Source organism: Colletes latitarsis, chromosome 8 (genome assembly GCF_051014445.1).
Source record: "Colletes latitarsis isolate SP2378_abdomen chromosome 8, iyColLati1, whole genome shotgun sequence".
NCBI classification, from domain to species: Eukaryota; Metazoa; Arthropoda; class Insecta; order Hymenoptera; family Colletidae; genus Colletes; species Colletes latitarsis.
Window position 1 is genome coordinate 25,611,256 of NC_135141.1, and position 17,654 is coordinate 25,628,909.

General features: G+C 39.7%; 1 protein-coding gene across 4 annotated transcripts in view; it reads right to left on the reverse strand.

Moving 5' to 3' along the window:
* Tow (target of wingless) overlaps positions 1-17,654 on the reverse strand; it is an 86,788-nt gene that overhangs the window by 20,129 nt on the left and 49,005 nt on the right. The window lies entirely within an intron of this gene.

Here is a 17,654-nt window from a genome sequence, read left to right on the forward strand (position 1 = left end):
CAGGCCAGAAATGTCATTCGAAAATTTCTTGCGTATCTTTAAAACACCATAACTTCTGAACGGATTGGATGATTTTAATGTTCAAAAAGCCAAACGGCGCGTATTTTAGTGGAGAATATGTAGAAATCGCAAAAATATTCGAAAAGTTGATCCTTAACCTCGGAAAATAGGAAAAACCCAATAAAAATGGTCCAATTTTCAAATAGCCATAATTCCTATAATAGTGAATATATTTCAATGAAACTTTTTTCTGAAGTAGAGCCCATAGGTACCTACAAAAAAGTATTAAACAAATTTTCTGTAGGGTGTAAAACGAAATTAGTAAAAATCAAGATCGAATTTTTAAGAAAAATCGACAGTAGTAGGTGCCTAAATTTTTCGACGAAAAAAAAAATTTTCAAATCGTTCTGGAAAAATTATTTCTAGTTGCAGGGGTCAATTACAATAATTTTTGGTCAATACACATACCCCTGAAATCCTATCCACTTTCGAGAAAAAAATTCGAGAAAGTGCTTAAATTTTTGGGGGAAAAAAAAAATTTCAAATCGTTCTAAAAAAATTATATTTAGTTACGGGGATCGATTATAATCAGTTTTGGTCAACAGATATACCCTCGAATTCCTACGCACTTCCGAGAAAAAAATTCATGTAGACGCTTAAATTTTTCGACGAAAAAAAAAAATTTCAAATCGTTCGGGAAAAATTATTTTTTATTGCAGGGGTTAATTATAATCATTTTTGGTCAATAGACATAACATCGAAATCCTACGCACTTTCGAGAAAAAAATTCTTTATTGAAAATATACCATGTGGCCGAAAATGTTTCAATAACTTCTTAACGAAGCCTCCATCAACAAATTGGTATTCTTGATTTTCGTCTTATTTTGGCCTCTAGAATAGCTCATGTATTTTATTTTATCTCATGTTCCCATCTATTTATGTTTATACAGGATGCAGATGAGAAAAGATAAATTTCACAAACTGAATCTAACAATTTTATTCGTTTTCATATTTTTAGGGCGTACGGACGCGAACTCGGAAGAAGGAACGATGGCGCTGGAGCGATAAATGACGAAACCGTGACGAGATATTGCCGGAAGACGGTCGTTGTTCACGAGTGACTAACGTAACACAGGAACACGGACGGGGAGAAGCGAGCGGGTAAGCGTAAAATCTGAGAGCGACGCATTCACCTTGGATTCGCGGGCGAGGGATACGGAATCGCGAAGGCCACAGGTAAAAATAAAAGATGGAAGAGAGCGAGTCGCGTCGTTACTCGTTGAATAATCCACGGAAATTTAAACTATTACGCGTACATGTCTCGCGCGCACATTTTTCTTACGACGGGTTACGCAAGGCGGCGTATATCTTTAAAACGACCGCGTATTTTTCTATGAAAAAATTTATGTAACTCGGTAGGACGTGTAGAAACGACGGTGCAAAGTTTCAAAGTAATACCTTAACCGAAGAATTCGATACGATGTTTCGATACGGCGGAATTCCATTTATTCGAACCGGTTCGAACAACTGGATAATTCGGTTAATAAGAGACTCTATCCTTTCCACTACTGTTCATTGGATTCGCGTACATAACAGCTCGACAACATGTTCCGGTAGACCAGCCACTGTGACGACAGTAATTCTGATAAATGGGCTTCCACCGTAATCGGAATGAATAGCGTGTTACGAGTCGTAGACCGAGGTCAGGTGCGAAGCCTAGGGTCAGAGGTCACACTGGAGTTTGTTAACACCGGATTTACGGGAATTTGACGGATTTACAGAGCCCACACTTACGGGACAATCTTCGTCTAATCAAGGAAAATTTGTAAGAACGAATATCCGTGGAATATTTGTATACAGGGTGTTCGACCTGGGAAACATTTTAATACGGAATTTCAGAGGCCAAAATAAGACGAAAATCAAGAATACCAATTTGTTGATGGAGGCTTCGTTAAAAAGTTACTTACGTTTAAAGTTCCGCCCGTACTGAATTTTTTTTCTCGAAAATGGTTACGATTTCGAGGGTATGTCTATTGACCAAAAATGCTTGTAATTGGCCCCTATAACTAAATATAATTTTTTTAGTATGATTAGAAATTTTTTAATTTCGTCTAAAAATCTCAGTATCTACACAAATTTTTTTCTCGAAAGTGGGTAGGATTTCGAGGGTATGTCTATTGACCAAAAATGCTTGTAATTGGCCCCTATAACTAAATATAATTTTTTTAGTATGATTAGAAATTTTTTAATTTCGTCTAAAAATCTCAGTATCTACCCGAATTTTTTTCTCGAAAGTGCGTTGGATTTCGATGGTATGACTCATGACCAAAAATGATTGTAATTGACCCCTGCAATCGTAAATAATTTTTCCAGAACGATTTGAAAATTTTTTTTTTTCGTCAATTTTGGGCACCTAATTAGATTTTCGGTAAGGAATTTTTTTCTCGAAAGTGCGTTGGATTTTGGGGGTATGTGTAATGACCAAAAATTATTGTAATTGACCCCTGCAACTAGAAATAATTTTTCCAGAACGATTTGAAATTTTTTTTTTTCGTTGAAAAATTTAAGCATCTACATGAATTTTTTTCTCGAAAGTGCGTAGGAATTCGAGGGTATATCTGTTGACCAAAACTGATTATAATCGACCCCCGTAACTAAATATAATTTTTTTAGAACGATTTGAAATTTTTTTTTTCGCCCAAAAATTTAAGCACTTTCTCGAATTTTTTTCTCGAAAGTGGGTAGGATTTCGGGGGTATGTGTAATGACCAAAAATTATTGTAATTGACCCCTGCAACTAGAAATAGTTTTTCCAGAACGATTTGAAAATTTTTTTTTCGCCGAAAAATTTAGGTACCTACTACTGTCGATTTTTCTTAAAAATTCGATCTTGATTTTTAGTAATTTTGTTTTACACCCTACAGAAAATTTGTTTAATACTTTTTTGTAGGTACCTATGGGCTCTACTTCAGAAAAAAGTTTCATTGAAATATATTCACTATTATAGGAATTATGGCTATTTGAAAATTGGACCATTTTTATTGGGTTTTTCCTATTTTCCGAGGTTAAGGATCAACTTTTCGAATATTTTTGCGATTTCTACATATTCTCCACTAAAATACGCGCCGTTTGGCTTTTTAAACATTAAAATTGTCCAATTCGTTCAGAAGTTATGGTGTTTTAAAGATACACAAGAAATTTTCGAGTGACATTTCTGGCCTGAAATTATATTTTCGGTAAGGAATTTTTTTCTCGAAAATGGTTAGGATTTCGAGGGTATGTGTATTGACAAAAAATGATTGTAATTGACCCCCGCAACCGAAAATAATTTTTCCAGAACGATTTGAAATTTTTAAATTTATTTGTTAATAACTTTTTAACAAAGCCTCCATCAACAAATTAGTATTCTTGATTTTTGTCTTATTTTGGCCTCTAGAATCTCCCATTAAAATTTTTCCCATGGCTGGCCGAACACCCTGTATATTTAGTTCGAAAAATAGGGACCAACCCGATGACGAAGTAAATCATCGACGAAGCACGCGCGCCTCGATCGATTCGATAAATATTTGAAAGCATCCGATATGCGCGTCGTTTTATAACCAGAGATGACGAACGCGAACCAGCTGTCGGCATTCTTCGGGGAAAATAACCTCGGTCCCGATCTCGCTGCATCCCGATCCGACGAAACGAAAATTCCCGTTAAGGACACTCCAGACGAGCCGACGACGCAAGTGGAACGATCGATCTTTCTCTTTGAGAGGGCATATTCCGGTTCCGCGATACTTCCACCGCTCGCGGACTCGAATTCAGAATAATTGAACTTCACGAGAACGGAGGAAAGAAGGAGAAAAAAAAAATGCAAAAGGTACGGCGAAGTTAATTTCATTTCACCGTTATGCAGATTTTCTTTCGCGGTCGGGTCACCCGGTATGCACAGAATATATTTCCGTCGAGGTTAAAAGCTTCCGGTCGAGCACGTCGCGCTATTGGTCCATGCATTATTCATGGCTGTGTGGGTGTCGCGTGCTATAATTCGATGGGTTCGACCTGCACTTAATAGATTCACATTGTGCGTGCACCTAAGTGCGTGCGCGCGATACCGCACGTAAATTGAATTTCTGGGGAAACTCTGTCCCGACGTACCGACATCGTGCCGCAATTTATCTCAAGAATTCCCTTTCCCTTCTCTCCCTTTTCCGCGCGAATTGCCATCGAATCACTTCTTTCTCGATTATTTTTCAATAAAAGTCCAGTAAAAACCAGGGGAAAACTTAAAGGAATCCATGATTGATCGTTAACGAGGACTTTTTGAGCGACTGTCCATGACCCGTATACGGGTCATAGCATCACGTGTTTAGATACGCCGCTAAGAGACCGGACAGTGAACGCGTTAAACGTTTGAAAATTGTTCCCAGGACTTTGTTTACCGCGCTCACCTTAAGAAGACCATCTAGTTCAGGGACACCCTGTATAGCGTGTCGAGCTGGCGCGTGAAAAATTAGCATTCGTTGCAGGTTCGACGTGTTAACGGTGCTTGATGCGCGAGGTTGAGTAATCGCGTGTCCCGCGACAACTCGACGCGTTATTATTGGAATTCCGCGTGACGAATATCGCGAACGAAGCGTGTCTCTGTTGCTGTAACCAGCAGTCGAAGACTGGCGAGACTCGTTACGTTAAACGATCGGTCGGGATCGGTTGATCTGCAACGACCGCACTGCGCAGTGCAACGCCTTAACGAGCCTCGATCATCGTCGCGATAAAGATTTAACGCTTAGCGAAAATTAACAAAAATTCTAAACGGTATTCTCGTCGAGCCTCGTTTGTCTCTTCTTTATTATGTCGCATTGTTTTCCTACGTGCAGCTGTACCGTGTACGAGACCAATAAACAAATACGCGACAATAATAGAATGAACCGATGGATTATGTAATGAACGCGACATTCTACCGCCGATGCAACGTTCGATCGTTCCAAGTTGAAACAAAAAGCGGTTTATAATGCGATAAGGGTGTGAAAGGTGAGGGCACGGTGTCGCGCGGAATATTCCTAAAAGTCGATGAAAGGGCCGATCCGAGTGACTGAGTATGATTAAATGGGTCACCGGTAAAGCGTCCCGGGAAAAGAGCCACGCGTGAACAAGGACAGAGGCATGCAAATGATCGATACCGAAACGCGTCTTTTGATAATCTAATTCGATCAAGTCCTGCTGGAGAAGCCTGTCCAGCCACGCACAATCCCCTTTCTGCGGTCAAATTTATCTCTAAAACGAAAATCAAAGCAGCGCCAAAGTGGGGTTCACGAGCACGCTTCAAATGTTTCTTTCTATCGACACACGGGATCGTCAAAGTTTAACAACCGTTGAAGCATCATCTTGCGAGACGAGAATTAAAATTCGTAACTTAAAAAAAGACTTTTAAATGTCGCAACTTGTCAGCGATATCTGTCATCGCGAAAACTTGAACGTTGTCCCGTTGCGTCGATGTTTGTTTTCTACTTTCTATTTATTCTACTCTGGTCGTGCAGTTTCCTTGAAAGCGTTGTGCACTGCCAAAATTGCATACGTTGACGTACTGTTTACCGAAACGCGCCATCGAAAGCTATTAGATCTTATCAACCGTGAGTTGTCGTAATAAAATCGTTACAACGAGGAAAGCGTCGACTTCGCGTCACGTGAAAACCGACCTCAAGCCTCGTGACCTCGACGAGTTTAAATAAAACCAATTTGCGAACGTTTCCTTGGAAAGCCGATTGTGGAAATCGGCCAAATACTATGTTATTAAGTACAGTTAAACGTGTACATACATAATTGCGAGAATAGAAACATTTTTTTTTCTGGTTGAAATAATTCTGTTTTCCAAAATACAAAGTCTAGAAGCCGTGACCAATCTGTAAACGTCCCTTCGCGTGGAAGCGCATCGGACAAAGCCACACGTGCGTCGTTGTTTACTCGCCAGCTTCGAATCCAGCGCTAAAAATAGCAAAGAAACTCGATTCCTGATGGACGCACGACCGACTCGACAGAAAATCGAACAGTGGGCCGCCACTAGTTGATTCACCCCGTACGTCTGCAGTTAATGCGTCTTGGCAGCAGACGGAGCCAAATATAGGACACGCGGGAGACTTTCTATCCATTGTGACTGGACGTCCTCGGAACAACCGTACGATTGGACCAATAATGTTCGCAGGTATCGTTGAATGGCACCAACCGTGCACGCCCGATGCAAAACGCATCGTGCGATTCGACAATCGTGTTCCACCAATAGCGAGTCGTCAACTGCTCGTCAGATATATCCATGCAGCGTGACGTTCGCTACTCTTCCTAATTCAAACGTTGAGACTGTGAAAAAATATTTTTCGATGCATTAACAACAGAGGGGAAAATCATGGGGAAACGGAGAGAGAAAAATCTACCGATGGACTGCACGATTCGATTGGTCGGAGCAGACTGAAGCAAGAACGGTTTCTACCTATTGACGTCGACGAGGCTAATATTCCCCCCTCTCTCCCTTTCTACGAAAGCAGTGGCACGAGACCAGCGAGAACGATGGAGACAAACACCATGTGACAACGTCTCCGCCCACGCTTAATCTTGCGACGGAAATCTCACGTAAAGTCGAGCGAATTTCGGATGGCCCTTCGCGATTGGACATTTTGAAATAACGAATGTCGGACAGGAAAAGGGAAACTAAATTTTTTAATTCGTAGTTCGTTTGTTTCACATATAAAATGGCGGGTTGTAAACGATAAATGTTGCGTCCTGACACGTCCGCAAATGGTTGACACGATGGACCATAAATAGCTCCTTCCCTATCATTAGATTAAGTTATGAAGCAGGAGTTGCTGAACTTTGCCCTTTCACCGCGACGTAGTCAACCTTTACGTATATTTTTTCCTTTTTATATTGTACGTTATAAATATTTATACTCGATTGCAATAAAACGGTTAAAATATAAACATTCCCCAGACACGACAGAATTATGTGGGTCAAAGTACTAACACACCAAAAAAAAAAGATTTAAACAGATGATTCCTGTTCAGGAATAGTGATCCAGCTGACACTCCAAATTCAAGGGTAACGTCTTTGCTCTCTACGGTTTTTATGATGTCGCTATACAGGGTGTACGGCCACACCTGGGAAAAATTTTAATGGGAGACTCTAGAGACCAAAATAAAACGAAAATCGAGAATATCAATTTCTTGATATAAATTAAAAAATTTCAAATCATTCACGGAAAAATTATTTTCACTTGCGGGAGTCAATTGCAATTATTTTTGGTGAATAGACGTACCCCCGAATTCCTACACAGTTTCGAGAAAAAAATTCAAGAAGGTAGACAAAATTTTCGACGAAATTAAAATATTTCTAATCGTTCTGAAAAAATTATATTTAGTTGCGGGGGTCGATTACAATCAGTTTTGGTCAATAGATATACCCCCGAATTCCTATGCACTTTCGAGAAAAAAATTCAAGAATGTGGACAAATTTTTTGGCGAAATTAAGAAATTTCAAATCCTCCTAGAAAAATTATTTTCAGTTGCAGGGGTTAATTACGATTATTTTTGGTGAATAGACACACCCTCGAAATTCTACCCACTTTCGAGAAAAAAATTCAGGTAGGTATAGAAATTTTTTTGGGGAAAAAAAATTTTTCAAATCGTTTTAAAAAAATTATTTTCAGTTACAGGAGTCGATTACAATAATTTTTGGTCATTACATATACCCCAGAAATCCTGCGCATTTTCGAGAAAAAAATTCAATCCAGGCGGAACTTTAAATGTTAATAACTTTTTAACGAAGCCTCAATCAACAAATTAGTATCCTTGATTTTCGTCTTATTTTGGCCTCTAGAATTCCCCATTAAAATGTTTCCCAAGGGTGACCGAACACTCTGTATATTTTCCGCAAAGTATATCGCAGGTGGTGCACGAACAAAAAGCCTTGGACGTCGCAAGGGGGTTGCAACCCTCGTAACGAAAAACACATTCGGCGGTTGTACCCAGCGGGGTGTTTTTCTATCCCACTCGAGCTCCAGCAGGGAACCGAAATTATTTCGATATCGCTAATTGTTCGGTTAGACGGAATCAAATTATTCACATTCTACGTAAAAATATATTTCATGCCCTTCTTAATTTCTTTTTAAGTAACTATTCCCAACCCTCCCGACTCTATTAACACGTTCACTGCCAGATCAAAACCGTATAATATTCTGCACAAGTAAAATTTTGATTTTAGACCATTGCAAGCTACATAACCTAAAATTTGTTTCGGTACTTATTTTCGTGACCTTGTTAAAATTCACAAACTCTATTGAAACTTATTTCCCTCGAAGTCTTAACTTGAGAATTAATTTTTCTAGTATCATAATGGTAAATCTTGTCACCCATACATGGCAGTCAAGTGTTAAAATGATTTCGGGATCTAGCGTCGCCAGATGCTAGGAAACACATTTGATTCGTGGCTCGAGGAAACGCGTGCACTCGTGGTACAGGGTACCTTTCATTCGGTTCGTTTGAATTCGATTCGTGCAACTAGTTTAAGGTGAACGACTCCTGGTAAAACCGCGAATCCATCGATTTACAACGGAGTGGCTGTGCTCTACTTGGAGGCACGAGAGGAACAGGAAACGGCTAATTCCCCGGGCCCGATCGATATCCAACAAGAAAACAATGCCGGGTCTATCCGAAGATTTAGCTTTATCCGTGGCTCGAGATCGACCTCGATACCGCTATCTGTACTCGAATTCTTTTTTATCCCAACCGCGTTAGAAATTGATCGTTCTTTTTAAGACGGCTGATAAGCAGCGACGTCGGTGAAAATTTCTTGTCGCGTGCACGAAACCCGACGCTCGCTATCCTAGTTTCGAGAGCTCGCGTAGGAACGAGGCTCGACATGGATCATAAATAATTCAATGTCTGTTATAGTTCGACCCGTTAAATACCGTAAATGGGAAGCGTTCAATTCTCGCGGCAAGGATGCATACTGTTTCTTAATGCGGCCATCTTTACGAACGAGTTCCGTTGCAAGACATTCGGCGTACGTTTTCGTTCTTTATGGCTTTTAAGGTGTGTCCAAAAGCAGTATCTGGGTTGTGATATACAGGGTGTTCGGCCACCCATGGGAAAAATTTTAATGGGGGGTTCTAGAGGCCAAAATAAGACGAAAATCAAGAATACCAATTTCTTGATGGAGGCTTCGTTAAAAAGTTATTAACAATTAAATTCAAAAATTTCAAATCGTTCCGAAAAAATTATTTTCCGTTGCAGGGGTCAATTACAATTATTTTTGGTGAATAGACGTACCCGCGAAATCCTACGCAGTTTCGAGAAAAAAATTCCGGAAGGTGGACAAAATTTTCGACGAAATTAAAATATTTCTAATTGTTCTAAAACAATTATATTTAGTTGCGAAGGTCGATTACAATCATTTTTGGTGAATAGACATACCCCCGAAATCCTAGCCACTTTCTAGAAAAAAATTCGAGAAGATGTGAAATTTTTCGACGAAATTAAAATATTTCAAATCGTTCTAAAAAAAATATTGTTAGCTGTGGAGGTCAATTACAATCATTTTTGGTGAATAGACGTACCCGCGAAATTCTACGCAATTTCGAGAAAAAAATTCCGGAAGGTGGACAAAATTTTCGACGAAATTAAAATATTTCTAATTGTTCTAAAAAAATTATATTTAGTTGCGAAGGTCGATTACAATCATTTTTGGTGAATAGACATACCCCCGAAATCCTAGCCACTTTCTAGAAAAGAATTCGAGAAGATGTGAAATTTTTCGACGAAATTAAAATATTTCAAATCGTTCTGAAAAAAATATTGTTAGCTGTAGGGGTCAATTACAATCATTTTTGGTGAATAGACGTACCCCCGAAATCCTACGCATTTTCGAGAAAAAAATTCAGTATGGGCGGAACTTTAAACGTTAATAACTTTTTAACGAAGCCTCCATTAACAAATTGGTATTCTTGATTTTCGTCTTATTTTGGCCTCTAAATTCCCTCATTAAAATTTTTCCCAGGGTTGGTCGAACACCCTGTATTTCATTGTTAGGTCAAAAATGTCTTCGGTCGTTATTTCGATCAGTTGCAATTTTCAACGAGCCTAAGAGTGTCTCGAACAAACGTGCCTATACGGGAATGTAAAATTATGCATTCAATACAATCTATTCATATTTTAATTTCCGAAGGCGACCCATGTGACTGTGCACCGGCGATCGATTACCATACCAAACGCGGACTTCCTTTGGACCGAGTAAGACACATTGTCGAAACTTTTTCACGATTACGAATGCATTGAAAAAAAACCCCCGGAAAAAAGTAATTTTTCGAAAGTGTCCTCGTAACGAAAAATTTATTCGTCAACGGTTAATTGAACGCTATGATTTATTGTGATCTTTCGTAGAACGAACACGATTACACGGCTTCTAAATGGCATTCATCGACCATGTGCACGCATATATTCACTTAACGCTTTGCATACGTTTGAATAATGTATTTATAAGTACACTTGTATCTTCATTACGAGTGCAAATATATTTCCGTGGAAAGTTTATATTTAACAGCGTCGAAGCGTTTGTTGAATTTATATCATTTGCAGTATAAAGCGAGTTTCTTGGTTAGGTTTGGATTAGGTTAGGTACGTTTTCGCGAAGAGGGCGTATAAAGTTTCAGTCGGAACGATGTCCCAAAGGTCCGTCTCGCTCTTCGACCTTTGCTCGACCCATGGCGATCTTCGTTCCACGCCGCAGAGCCAGAAAGTGCCAAGAAGAAGTCGACAACGACAGACCCGACAGCGATCCCCGTAATTGGCGAAAGGCGACTCGATGAACAACGGAAGGAAACGACGGACGCGCCGTCTGATTTCATGACGCAGAAGTAAAAGAGGCGGGTCGCCGATCCGTCGAATGATATTACACAGATACGGGTTTCCGAGCTCGAATTACCGCGGTTTTGTAACTGGTTTCCGTGGAAATCAATACTTCGCGCGACGATTGATAGCGATTTCAGTGCCGCCTTCTGTATAAGTAAAATAAACGAGAGGAACGCGGGGGTCTGGCCTCCTCGGCAACCTCTATTAAGGCACCAAGCAATTTCTTCGGAGAAACGTAATAGTCCGGACGACGAGGAGAGACGGTGTCCCCCGGTAAAAGAGAGAAATCTCTCTCGCGGAGCATCGTGGCGGACTCCCGTCGAGGAAACCGGGGAACCCGACCTCTCCTCAGCCATTCCAATGAAACTCGCTCGTAATTGAAATTTATTATATACACGAACCACGTCGATGGCTATGATTATTAGCCAAATTGAAATTTACTGCCTCTCAGCGGCAATAATTGCGGAGACTCTATGGTGTCCCGGTTCCGGAACGCGTTCCGTGAAACTTCGAACACAGTGGTTCGCAAATCTCTCGACAGGTGTCTCTTTCGGTAATACGATCGCATTTTCTACGATAAAATTTCACGCGATCGCACGATAATTGGATAGTTTTCACACGGTTTGAGGTTATACAGTTATAATTACACCGTAATTGAACAATAATTACCGTGTCATTACATTTAGGGGGTGATTCTACGGAATAAACCAGGCTTGGTCGCGCGTATTAGAGACCCTCGAAATTCTATTTTAGTCAGTTGATCTCTTAACCTCTAACGCTCATGATTCTGACATATACCGGCATACCGAACCGCCCAAATTGTGCGTATTAGCGGATACGGTGGTTAGTGTTTCCACACCCACGTCAAAATTACATAGATTACATTTGCTAGTTGGCTCTACAGAACCAATTGTAAATACAGGGTGTTCGGCCACCTCTGGGAAAAATTTTAATGAGAGGTTCTAGAGGCCAAAATAAGTCGAAAATCAAGAATACCAATTTGTTGATGGAGGCTTCGTTAAAAAGTTATTAACAATTAAATTTTTAAATTTCAAATCGTTCTGGAAAAATTATTTTCGCTTATGAGGGTCAATTACAATCATTTTTGGTCATTACACATACCCCAAAAATCCTACGCACTTTCGAGAAAAAAATTCCTTACCGAAAATCTAATTGGGTGCCTAAATTTTTCGACGAAAAAAAAAAATTTCAAATCGTTCTGGAAAAATTATTTTCAGTTGCAGGGGTCAATTACGATCATTTTTAGTCATGAGTCATACCATCGAAATTCTACCCACTTTCGAGAAAAAAATTCAGAAAGGTGGACAAATTTTTCGAGAAAATTAAAAAATTTCGAATCGTTCTAAAAAAATTATTTTTGGTTGCGGGGGTCAATTACAATCATTTTCGGTGAACAGACATACCCCCGAAATCCTGCGCATTTTCGAGAAAAAAATTCAGTACGGGCGGAACTTTAATTATTAATAACTTTTTAACGAAGCCTCCATCAACAAATTGGTATTCTTGATTTTCGTCTTATTTTGGCCTCTAGAATCCCCCATTAAAATTTTTCCCAGGGGTGGCCGAACACTTTGTATAACGTGGAAATATTAAGAATAACAGAAAAAAACCTATATGGGTAAACAAATTTGATACGTTATTTGAACGATATCTCGACTGAAAACGGTCGCTGATTATTTCTGTGTTCTGGAATCGCTGTAAATTCGTCAAATTATCGGCTGCACTTTGAGATGCGATTATTTACAATTCCGTCATTATCGACGACCAATCGGCTGGAATTGAAGTACAGCTGCACCTGTATCTACAGTCCGTCAACCTTTCTTTGAATCGCCCACGTTGATAAAAAAACGAGTGTCCAAGGAAATGTTTCCAGATACGAACGATACGGTTATCGCGACGTACTGTTCCACGGTCGGAGACAAAATTTTTCCGCGACGAACTTTCGAACTCTTCCTTGAAACTTTCGCGATCTCGACGAAGGAAACTCTCGCAGGAAAATTGTCTTTCTCGGAAGGACGTGTCATCCAGAAATATAAAACTGTCTTTCGCAAACAATCGCGCCTGGTTCTTTCGTTAACGGATACCGCGATCAGAAACAGTGGCAGAATATTTTTTCATTTACCGACTGTCACCAACATGGCCGATGCGTAGAAACCTAACCCCTTTTCCAATCAAAAATTCTTCGACGATAACGATCAATCACTGTCAGAATTTAATGTAAATAATAATGTCGAAGTGATGAAACATCGAAGATTTAGAAATTATCGAGAGTTCGATAAAAAAAATTTCTCGCGAGAGAAAAGAAAAACAGCAAACTACGTTTTAACGAAACATTAATCATCCGGAGAAGAGGGGGGTTCCTTTTGCTGGGGGCATCCACGAAAAGCGAGACAAAGAGAACGACGGAATATTTTTCTGAACTGGCTAGGACAAGTGGTCCCAAGGATTTCGTGTCCTTGTCGAGCGCTAAGATGCTACGTGCGCAATTTCGTGCGACCGTTTTCTGCGTCGCCAGTCCTTCGAACGGGTGAAACGAACTTTGAACTGCGTACGCTCGTGGAAAGTTAGTATCGCGAAAACGAATACGCGAATCGTCTGATAAGAAAATAAACATTGATACCGCTCTGTTGGGAAACAATAAGTTTAACGTTTTCGAGCTGTAAACACAGCCAGAGATTGGCACAATTATTATCCAGATACAATTTTCGAGTAGCGCATTAAAGATGGGAGAACATATTCATTGATCGTCGAAGGAAAAATTATTATCCAGATCAGTCCTTTGTTAATTCTTTTTTTTTTGTACTAACAAACACGTTCAGGCTAACAAACACCTTTATATCACACCTCATCGTATCTAATTATAAAGGCTTACAAAGTAGAGTGAAGTAAACAAGAAAGAACGAAGGCAAGGAAGCTACGTTGTTGCATATTTTTGTTGTCCAAAGTATATACTTATTTACGTTGCAAAAGATTTAATAAAAACGTGATTTAAATAGATTAAGATTGTATAAGAACTACGACCGTTTGACTAGTGTCAAATTTTTTTACCAGAGTCAAGAGAATTTAGTTAACAGAAACGATTATGTCACAGTTCTTCCCAAATTTTTAAAAAAGAAATTTTCTTAGAAAAACAGTTAATATAACTATCATAACGCGCGGAGCAACAATGAAAGCAAATTTTAACCTCGAATATACAGATTGTTCGACCACCCCTGGGAAAAATTTTAATGGAGGATTCTAGAGGCTAAAATAAGACGAAGATCAAGAATAACAATTTCTTGACTGAGGCTTCCTTAAAAAGTTATTAACAATTAAATTAAAAAATTTCAAATCGTTTTGGAAAAATTATATTTGGTTGCAGGGGTCAATTACAATCATTTTTGGTCATTACACATACCCCCGAAATCCTACCCACTTTCTAGAAAAAAATTCTAGAAGGTGTGAAATTTTTTGACGGGGGAAAAAAATTTCAAATCGTTTTGGAAAAATTATTTTCGGTTGTGGGGGTCAATTACAATCATTTTTGGCAAACACACATACCTTCGAAATCTTGCGCATTTTCGAGAAAAAAATTCGAGTAAGTGCTGAAAGTTTTGGGTGAAAAAAAAGAATTTTGAATCGTCTTGGAAAAATTATTTTTAGTTGCGGGGGTCAATTACAAGCATTTTTGGTAAATAAATATACCCCCAAAATCCTACGCACTTGTGAGAAAAAAATTCGTGTAGGTGGACAAATTTTATTAATAATTTTGTTAATAACTTTTTAACGAAGCCTCTATCAACAAATTGGTATTCTTTATTTTCGTCTTATTTTGGCCTCTAGAATCCCCCATTAAAATTTTTCCCAGGATTGTCCGAACACCCTGTATTGTTGCAGTGAGCGCGTCAGATGTGTTATTTCTGTACTATTAATTGCGAGGATAAATAAATAATTACCCCATTAATCCAGACGATCCGTAAAATTAAACGCGTTTCGAAGGATTTCCAAGAAGACAGCGCGTTTTCTTTTTCGATCGCGTTTCGAACAATGTCAAAACGCAGGAACGGAATAAAATACATTCACGAGCAAACAAAAATACATCGTTCAATTACCACGATTACAGTCGCTGTACCTTAATCACGACTGTTAATCACTCTCAATTACTTCGCGTAACGAGCAATGCACGAAGCTACTTAAGTGGGTGGACCGGGAAGATAAGACCGGTTTCGTGTGTAACGAAGATTTTTATTAGTCGATAAGAACGAGACATCGTCGAATATCTTGTTCTTATCTGCGCTGCACACTTCTTGTAATTAAACTGCGCGTCTGCAATTTGTTATTTTGAAAAAAAAAAAAAAAATAAAAAAAACCCCCGATGCGTAGAAAACGCAATAGCCTCGGTGCAACGAAAATAACGCTTAAACAATACGACGTGCAACTTGTCGCAAAGAAACCATTACTAATATCCTGCGTCACGCCTGGTAACACTGTAAATACTCTATTCCGTCTTGCGAGGCGCCATTCATTAGTAACATTAAAGTGCTTCGCGCTTTTACGTCTGAAGACTCGGCGCCGCGTCCTTTGTTGTCGCGCACCGAGCAAATCTTCGCGCAATCATGGCCAAAAACTTCACAGAAGTTTCACTCGACAGTTTATCTTACGGTTGAGGACGTTTATTTTGACTAGTATTTCATGAAAATTCGTCCTTTGTACGTCGCACGGTATGTCGCGTACGTGGGAATTCGGAACGAGAAACGTAACATAGGTAAAAGGACACGATATAACCTATGTTTATCATACGATCATTCGTAATATCTCGTAAGCGCTAAAATTAATCGTTCGTGACCCGAATTAGTTCTTAAACATACGTAGAAAGATACACTGTGACTGCAGGTGTTCAGTGATCAACAATTAGCGAAGGGGACATAATGAGCTTGGTAAAACCAACTAGTCGAGACTGTCTCCGCCGTAGCGGAAGGTCAGACGGAGAAACGAGGAAAGTGGACCGTCAACGACCATAGACGACTCTTGAAATAAATTGTCCATTTGCATCCCATTACATCGAGGAACGAACCGTCGCCAGCAGGGACGCGAGAACCGTTGAATTAAGAAAAAAGAGCGTGAAGAGCCGTGTCCGTCTGTATTTTTTACGCGTCTACGCCATTGTGTGCAATATCGTGTTCTATGTATAGAGTCCCACGGCTATCACGAGCCACGCACGTCCCCCCTTGCGTTCCTCGTTCCTTCGTCTATCCGGGCGTGCTGCGGAGAGGAAAGTGATGTCGTCGTTCGTTCGCTGTCAGATTGCGTCGAACCGGCCCTAATCGGCAAAGATGCGTCGTAGCAAATTTTGTTCGCATACGACGAATAGCAGTTGTAGATCAATTCATAAACTTCCTCATTTACGTTCCATTTGTAAATTTATTCAGAATTATAACCTATTAACGGATTTTGCAACTCGACGTTTCGAAGAGGGAATGAATCTAAAATTTTTTATTCGATTAAATTTTACGGCACTCACGACGCAAAAACGCGTCGGTCGCGAACGACCAAAAGTATCGACGACTCCTAACTTTCTCTAGAATTAGAAACGGAAGCGAAACGGTCCGTTCCAGCGTTCATCTCCCTCAAGAGACATCGACATGCCCGGAATGCTGCGCGTTCGCGAACTGCGTTGCAAGTTTACTCGTCGGTATAAAAATCTAACGTCGATAAGCAGATCACGAGACTATGCACAAGTTACGGACATTGTTGACGAGTGTAATTATCGGCTGATATGTGAAATCAACGTTTTCGACCGTTCTCTCATACTGAAAATCCGTTTCTTCGTATGTAAAAAGACACACTATGTTAAAAACAAGATAACCTATCACGGAGATTAATTTGTTTAACGCAAGTAGTAAAGAGGTACAGCAGGATTTGGACGGTGATAAACACCCGATTATACGTACTAATATTGACGACGAAGAATCTTACTTTTAGTATTTATTAAACTAGATTAATCGAAGCTATACTTAAAATTTAACAAGTTATCGAAAGAAAGTATATCTTGTACAGGTACTCGATAAAAATTTGTTGTTGATAATGTATTCGAGGAGGATGCAACTTAGAATAGGAAACATATAGACTAGTTAATAATTATACGTATTAAAATGTGTCAAAATTAGCCTTACGTCGATAACTGGTTGAAAAGAATGCCCAAAAAAAAACATACGCCTCATGTGTTGTAACCAAGGTCGTAAGAAACGAGAATGCTGACATGACTGTCGTCACGTTCCACAGAACGCGTCCTGATACGGAAATGCCTTCTATTTGATGGGATTATTAAATTTTATACGTCAAATCGCTAATGATTACGTGCAAGCACCATTATCGCGCCGCATTGTTATTCAAATAATTAGCACGCGAACGTATTGAAATGCAACGACGATATATACGGTGACTCCCTTTTTTCCCCCCCTGTCCCAAGTGCATACTTGAAATTCAAAGCAGGACGCCGAAGTTTCACGCGGCGCAAAGTAGACGCAGAACCTAAATACGAAGCATCCGCATTTACGCGATTTTTTTCCTTGAGGTTAACAAACTTGAAACAATGCAAAAGCCGGATATACGTTCTGCCGAAGCAGCTGCGTGAGTCACGCAGCTGCAACAGCACACACACACACGCCGTCGTCGCTCTGCATTCCACAATTCTCTTCTCCGAAAGACCGCGAAACGCGAGACGAGCTTAAATTTAGATGCAGCCTAATTCGAGCCTAGAATTGCCCGTGCCTACGG